Below are 8,262 nucleotides of genomic sequence, written 5' to 3' on the forward strand. Positions count from 1 at the left end.
AAGCTATTGACTGGCTTTTTGATTATTGTGATAAGTCAATGAATTTTCAGTTTATTATTAGTAATTAGTTCTTTTCAGTAATAATTTTTATTGAGTTGTGGCAACAGATTCTATATCTTTTGGATCAGATAACACATCTGCAACAACAAATATACCACCTGTTGCATCAGATAACACATCTGTGATAACAGATATACCATCTGCTGCAATAAATCGACTCCCTGTTGTATAAGATGATCTATCTGTTGCAACATATAATTTATCTTTTTTAATAATCATCATATCATTAATCCAAATTTTTTGTTATATAAATTTTAAAAACAGATTTAAAAACAAAAATGGCTAAAAGTCCACTTGTCGCCTATTTTATATTAACATCAATTATTCAAATTAAATAACCACTTTTTTACAGTTATAAATTGTGTTTATCATTTATTTTCGTCTTTTTTTCTGTGAAAATAAATGACTTAATTAAATCAAACTGATGAGTTTTTTATTATTGTGACAAGTCATAACTTTTCAACTTATTATTATTAACTCGTTATTAAATTTAAATAAACTTTTTCTCAATTAAAAAATCGAAGACACCTTTTCAATAATCATTTCTTTAATAAAATAATAACCATTTTTATTGAGTCGTGGCAACAGATTGTATATCTGTTGCATCAGATAACCCATCCGTAGCAACAAATATACCATATTTTGCAATAAATCGATCATTTGTTTTAGGAGATCTTTTGATTTCTTCTAACAACTAAATCATCCTTCGCAACAGATGGGGAATTTGATGCATCAACAACATTGAATATGTTAGAGACAAAAAGTCATGAGTGTTCACCTTTTATTTAACAATCACCATATACCTTCATTAATCCAATGTTGTGACCTTTTTATTATATAATAAATAAATAATTTAAAAAACAGATTTAAAAACAAAAATGATGAAAAGTCACGATCAGTTATTAAAATTAAATAACCGTTCTTTTATGGTTATAGATTGTGTTTATCATTTATATCCTTATTATTTATTTACGAACCATTTTTCATATTAAATAATCAAAAAGTCATGACTTTTCACCCTCTCAATAACAATAACTCTTTTTTTATTAATAACCGTCCGTTGCAATATATGATCCATCTGTCCCATTAGATTAACTATCTGTTGCAACATATGGTTTATCAGTTGCCACAAACGCTCAATCCCTACCTCTAACCGTCGACATATTGAGAATAAGGAATAGACATTATGATAATTAAATATTAAATAAGAATTAAAAATCCAAAGTCGACCAAACATAGATATTTGAATTCATTATATACAAATATATACAATAAAAAGAACATACCCTTGAGTAGATCCGATATAAAAAAAGAAAATATATACGCTAAAAGAAAAAAATATTAACCTAACTGTTATTACTATTTCCATTATTATTAGTATTAGTATTATTGTCAACCGGTCAATCATCATCCGGCAGCAACAAAATCCTCCTCAGCCTTACTCTGAAGTCGCCCAACTCCCTTCAGAGTTCATGAATCTGCCTTTCAAGTTCCCGCAAGGACTCGAGATGAATCACCTTGTACAAATCTGGATCTACCATATCTAGAAATAGAGTAGAATGAACGAGTAAGGAGGAACCTATTTATAAAAGATTGAATTCGAATGGGTTAGTTAAAAAGCCAGGACTGTTCATCCCTTTTTAAATAAAACTAGTGACTTTTAAAGCTTATGTAAATTAAAAAATAGATCTAAATACAACATTTTATCTTTATTATATTTAGGAAGGAAGAGAAAATTTATTTAAAATAAATCTAACAGATGGGTAATCTGTTGTAAAATATATTCTATCTGTTTGATAATTTACAACATATCAACAATCTGTTGCAACAGATGGATATATCTATTTGATTTTTCTAATAGATAAGTCATATGTTGCAACAGATTGATCATATGTCATAAACTGATGTCTATAATTATTTGATAATTTAAACAAATGTGGCATCTGTTGCAACAGGTTAGTCATCTATTTATTCAATTTAAATCATAGATGGGCTAGGAAGAATAAGGTGCATCCAGATGGATGGATCCACTTTCATGTGTGGGAGTTAAGTATTACTGATAAGGTCATCGGGACAGCACACACAAAGTACAATGCTTTTGTGAATGCAGTTTTTAACCGATTAGGCACTGATCATTTAAACAATACCCTACATTGTACAGTTAAGTTTGATAGGTTCCAATTGATAAGGCTGAGGGGCCTATGAAGATGGTGCTGATGCCCTATTACGAATTATTAGCGATTGTTGCTCATGGTTATGCATCTCAAGTTTTGAAAAGAGATCAATATTTAGTGTTATTGCAGAGATCCCATAGATATTGGACTTAACTTTAAGTGTGCATTGGACTCTGATAAGACTTTCGAAGCCTCGCACTACATCAAACAAGAATGAAAAACCAATAGAAATCCCCTGGCCCAAATTTATATGGAAGGGTTGTTTGAGAAGATGATTATACACCATAAGGAGACGAAGGAGAATGCCTGCAAGGGAAAGGGGAGTTGATGAAAGACTATATCATCTAAGATATAATTGAAGAGAAAACACAGGGTAGGAAGAAACTTCTAGCGAATCTTTCTTAAAACATGAGAAATCTGAATTAAGTGCAAGTATAAAAATGTATCCAGTATTGAAAATTCGTATATTGTTTCTTTGAAAGAAAAATAATGCAGATGAAAACTTTGCTAGGGAGATGTGACTAGGTAGCTTGATCGAAATGATCACCTATTTAGAAAATAATTGAATACCACGAAAGCAGCTTTATGGGCACCAAGGGTTGAAATGATGTACAAGTAAGTCGAGAAAACTTGCGCAAATAACAATTGCAATTAAAATAAGGAATCTTAGGGAAGGCAGCAATTTCTGAATTTTAAATTACATCCCATGCCTTCTTGTTTGTGGTTCCAATTAGGTCTACTGCGATTGACCTGATCGAAATCACAAACCAGATTGAAAGGCAGATTGAGTATCATTACTTCCTTAGAAATATGGATTAATTGATTGTGGTTTCTTACCTTAGCATGCTTTCAAAATATCTTGGAGAAGATTAGAGGCTTGCTATAGTAAGTGAATCTCGATAATTTTCAAGCTTGCCTCCAACTTGCTGATTCAGTATTCAAGCCGATCGTTGCAATCTTTGAGGTTATTATAGAGTTTCTAGTATTTTGTAAGCTCTTCAATGAGTAACACTTTATTCGAAGTTATGACATTGTAAAAGGCCTTCAGAAAGCTTTCAGAACACTTTCTTTAGTAGGATTAAATAATACATGGAGGGTTCACTGTGTTTGTTTTAGGTCAAAATGTGTTGATACATACTCAAGCAGTGGTCCCAACAGTTGAGCATCTCACTTTTATCGAGCGTTGTTCAATGCATCTTGTTCGACAAACCTTCAAAGGATTTGATTAATTAATTAGCCTGGAATTACGTAACGTATGATCTTGATTCCACTAATTCTATCAAATGTTACGTAACTCCAGGCTCATTAATCTATCAAAACTTTTGCCCGAGTTAGTGCACAAATCAAACGAGCTCAATCTCTTAGACTTTTTTCTGATCATTCTTCTCTCATAGAGGAAAAGAGTGATCAACGGAAAAGCTAAGAGATTGAGCTCGTATGTTTGTGCACTAACTCAGACAAAGGTTTTGATAGGTTAATGAGCCTAAAGTTACGTAACGTTTGATAGGATTAGTGGAATCAGGATCAAACATTACGTAATTCCAGGCTAATTAATTTATCGAATCCTTTGAAGGTTTTTTGAGCAAGATGCATTGAAAAACATTCGATAAAAGTGAGCTGTTCAACTGTTGGGACCACTGCTTGAGTGTGCATCAATATATTTTGTCCTAAAACAAACATAGCGAACCCACCATGTATCATTTAAGCCTTTTAAAAAAAGTGTTCTGGAAGCCTTCTGAAGACCTTTTACAATGCCACAACTTTGAAGAAATTGTTCCTCATTGACTAGCTCACAAAAGACCAGGAACTCTATACAAACCTCAAAGACTTTAATGACAAGCTTGAATATCGAATCAACAAGCTGGAGGCAAACTTGAAAATTATCGGGATTCACATACTACAACAAGTCTATGATCTTCTCCAAGTTATGTTGAAAGCATGCTAAGGCTAGAAAATACAATCAATTATATACATATTGCTAAGGAAGTAATGATACTCAATCTGTCTTTCAATCTTGTTTGTGGTTTCGATCAGGTCAATAGCAATGGACCTAATCAGAACCACAAACAAGAAGGTATGGGATGCAATTTAAAATTCAGAAATTATCGTCTTCGCTTAGATTTATTATTTTAACTGCACCTATTATTGGCGCAAATTTACTCGACTTACTATACATCATTTCAATCCTTGGTACCCATAAAGCTGCTTTCTTGGTGTTCTGCTATTTTCTATATAGGTGATCATCCTGACCACGCTACCTAGTTGCAGTTCTTTAGCAAAGTGTCCATCTACATTATTTTTCTTTCAGAGAAACAACAGATGAATTTTCAATACTAAATACACTTTCATATTTGCACTTGATTCAGATTTCTCATATTTTAATTCAGTTTCATCGGCCAGATTCTCTAGAAGTTTCTTTCTACCCTATGTTTCTTCTTTAATTAGCTCTCAGATGATATAGTCATTCATCAACCCCTATTTTCCCTCATAGGCATTCTCTTACCACATCTTCTGACTTGTAATCATCACCTCGAGCAACCCAATCATATTAATTTGGGCTAGGGAAGTAACTATATTGATTTTCATTCTTGGTTTAAGTAGTGAGAGGCTTCGAAGGCCCTTTTAGAGTCCAATGCACCCTAAAAGTTAGTCCAATCGCTATTGAATCTCTTTATAATGCCACCAAAACTTGATCCCTTCATAATGTTTGACACATAAACATGAGCAACAACCAACATTAAATCTTAACAGGGTATCAGAACCATATTCATGGTCCCTTAGCTTTATCAGTTTGGACCTATCAAACTTAACTGTAAAACTGTAGATATCTTATTTGAATGATCAATGACTAATCGGTAAATACATCATTCACAAAATTAGTATACTCTATGTGTGTTTTCACAATAACGTTATCAGTAACACATACCTGCCACATATGAAGTGGTTCCATTTGCAAGTAGCTTATTCCTCCGAACCCATATTTACTGTAGCCTCTTGTGTTGGCCGTGCAAAATTTGATCAACTTTTAGTTCCTTATATCTACAAAGAAAAGGAAAATAATTAATATCAAATAAGAGAAGAATAGAAAGAACATTATCCATCTGTTTCAATAGATTGGTGTCTGTTGCAACAGATGTGGAGTCTGTTGAAACAAATGTGGAGTCTGTTGCAACAGATGAAGAGTCCGTTGCAATAGATGTGGAGTCTATTGGAATACATCAAACTAGCCTTGCTAGTGGTTTGATTTGTTCCAACAGTAGCTCCATCTATTACAACATCAACAACAGCATAAAATGCAAAGAAACAATAAAGAAACAACATTATTTGTTCCAACACCATCAACAACAACATTAACAAAAAAATAAGCAACATCCTTTGTTCCAACACCAGCAACAACACCACACCACAAGTTCCAACAACACCAACCCCACAAACAATATCAATAACAACACCAACAACAAAGAAACAAACAAATACATATAAAAAAATGATACTGTCAACAAGGCTTTTAAACTTCTCCCAACAGATGACTTTTTTCGCATATTGTTATATAAACAACAATTCATTCATTCAAGAATTAAAAGTTCCTTCAAATTTTTTAAATAAATATGATATGGGTAAATGATAATTAAATTAAAAAAAGATGTAAATAACTTGGAAAGAAGAAAACGAGAATAAAAGAGCAATAGTGAACCATACCTGCAATATCAAAAGCAAGGAGATCAAAACAACAGTTTTAGTCAAGGAAAGATATAGATCAGTTTAGATTCAAAAGGATCTTTATGAGAAAAAAGAGAGAAAAAAGGAGACGACTGTGATAACCCTAAAGAGGAGAGAGAAAAAATGAGAGATGAATAAATTTAGGGCTCAAAGAGAGATAATTCTAGACATGAATTTAAATATTCATTAATAACTTGAGGGGCACGAGAAAGATGAGTGACATTAAAAACACAAGATAAGCCTACTCAATGAGATTTTTGAGTTATCTAAGAAATATTTTTTACCGCCTTTAGTAGTACATTTTATCTATCTTTCTTCTTTCGAACAGAAGATTGCTTTAAAATTAAAAGAAAAAAAATTCAAATAGATATGTCATCTGTTGTAATAGATATCAATATCTGTTTGAAAAATTCCAACAGCTCAGTCATCTATCACAATAGATGCAAATGTCTATTTGATAATTAAATTAGATATGTCATCTGTTAAAATAGATATCAATATCTGTTTGAAAATTTTCAATAACTCAGTCACCTATCACAACAGATGCAAATGTCTACTTGATAATTAAAGAAGATATGTCATCTGTTGCAACAGATATAAATATTTGTTTAAAAATTTTCAACAACTCAGTCGTCTGTTGCAACAAATTTCTTTGAAATTGATTTAGATAGAACTAGGGATGATTTCATAGGGTGAATTACAATTTTAATTGAGTCTTTGCGATTGCATGATATTAGTATTGTGTTCCTTCCGACCCGAGTCGTCGATCTATCACTCTGAGTTAAAATATTTCGTATTAACTTATTATTGATCTAATACCTAAATTAATTTAGATAGAACTAGGTATGAGTACACAGGGTGAAGTATAACCTCAATTGAGTCTTTGCGATTGCATGATGTTGGTATTGCATTCCTCCTGATGCGAGTCATCGATCGATCACTCTTAGTGGATTGTTTCGTATTACCTTATTATTGAGATAATACCTAAATTGATTTAGATATATCAATGTATGAGTACATAGGGTGAAGTACAACTTCAATTGAGTCTTCTTTACAATTACATAATGTTGGTATTGTGTTTCTCCCGACCCGAGTTGTTGATCGACCACTCTGAGGTGAAATATTTTGTATTAAATTATTATTGAGCTAATACCTAAATTAATTTAGATAAAACTAGGGATTAGTACATAGGGTAGAGTACAACTTCAATTAAGTCTTTGTGATTGCATGATATTGGTATTGCGTTCCTCCCGACCCGAGTTATCGATCGATCACTCTGAGTCTAAATGTTTTGTATTAACTTATTATTGAGCTAATATCTAAATTTATTTATATAGAACTAGGTATGATTACATAGGGTAAAGTACAACTTCAATTGAGTCTTTGCAATTGCATGATGTTGGTATTGCGTTTCTCCCGACCCGAGTCGTTGATCAATCACTCTGAGTTGAAACATTTTGTATTAACTTATTATTGAAATAATACCTAAATTGATTTATATAAAACTAGGGATGAGTGCATAGGGTAAAGTACAACTTCAATTGAGTCTTACCGATTGCATGATGTTGGTATTGCGTTTCTCCTGACCCGAGTCGTTGATCGATCACTCTGAGTCGAAACGTTTTGTATTAACTTATTATTGAGATAATACCTAAATTGATTTATATAGAACTAGGGATGAGTAGTCAATTGAGTCTTTGTGATTGCATGACGTTGGTATTGCGTTCCTCCCGACTCGAGTCATCGATCGACCACTCTGAGTTGAAACATTTTATATTAACTTATTATTGAGATAATACCTAAATTAATTTAGATAGAACTAGGGATAAGTAAATAGGGTGAAGTACAACTTCAATTGAGTCTTTGTGATACAAGACAAACCACGGGAACACAAAATATACCCCAAAATAGTTCACTAATTTTAAGGATCTGAGGACCGATTGGAGACCACACTCGGATTCACTACAATGACAATAAAAACAAGATACAAGGGTGTGTTTCAACCCCAAAACAGCCACCACAAACTAATATTATCAACACAAGATGATGAACATCAAGAGCAATAACAATATTATAACAACTCACGGGTTTCACAAACAAGACACACAACAGTTACAAGATTACAATGAGCAAAAAGATAGATAGATAGACTACATGAAGGAATAAACTTAAGAACCCAAGAACATATTCCACTCTTGGACCTTTAACACTAATCACAACAATTCACCTATCCCTTATGTTGGCACAAGAGGGACCTCGATCTCCCAATCCTCCAACGTTTCCAAGTTTGAATCCAACACTAGTGAAT

This window comes from Capsicum annuum, chromosome 6, assembly GCF_002878395.1.
Source record: "Capsicum annuum cultivar UCD-10X-F1 chromosome 6, UCD10Xv1.1, whole genome shotgun sequence".
Lineage (NCBI taxonomy): Eukaryota > Viridiplantae > Streptophyta > Magnoliopsida > Solanales > Solanaceae > Capsicum > Capsicum annuum.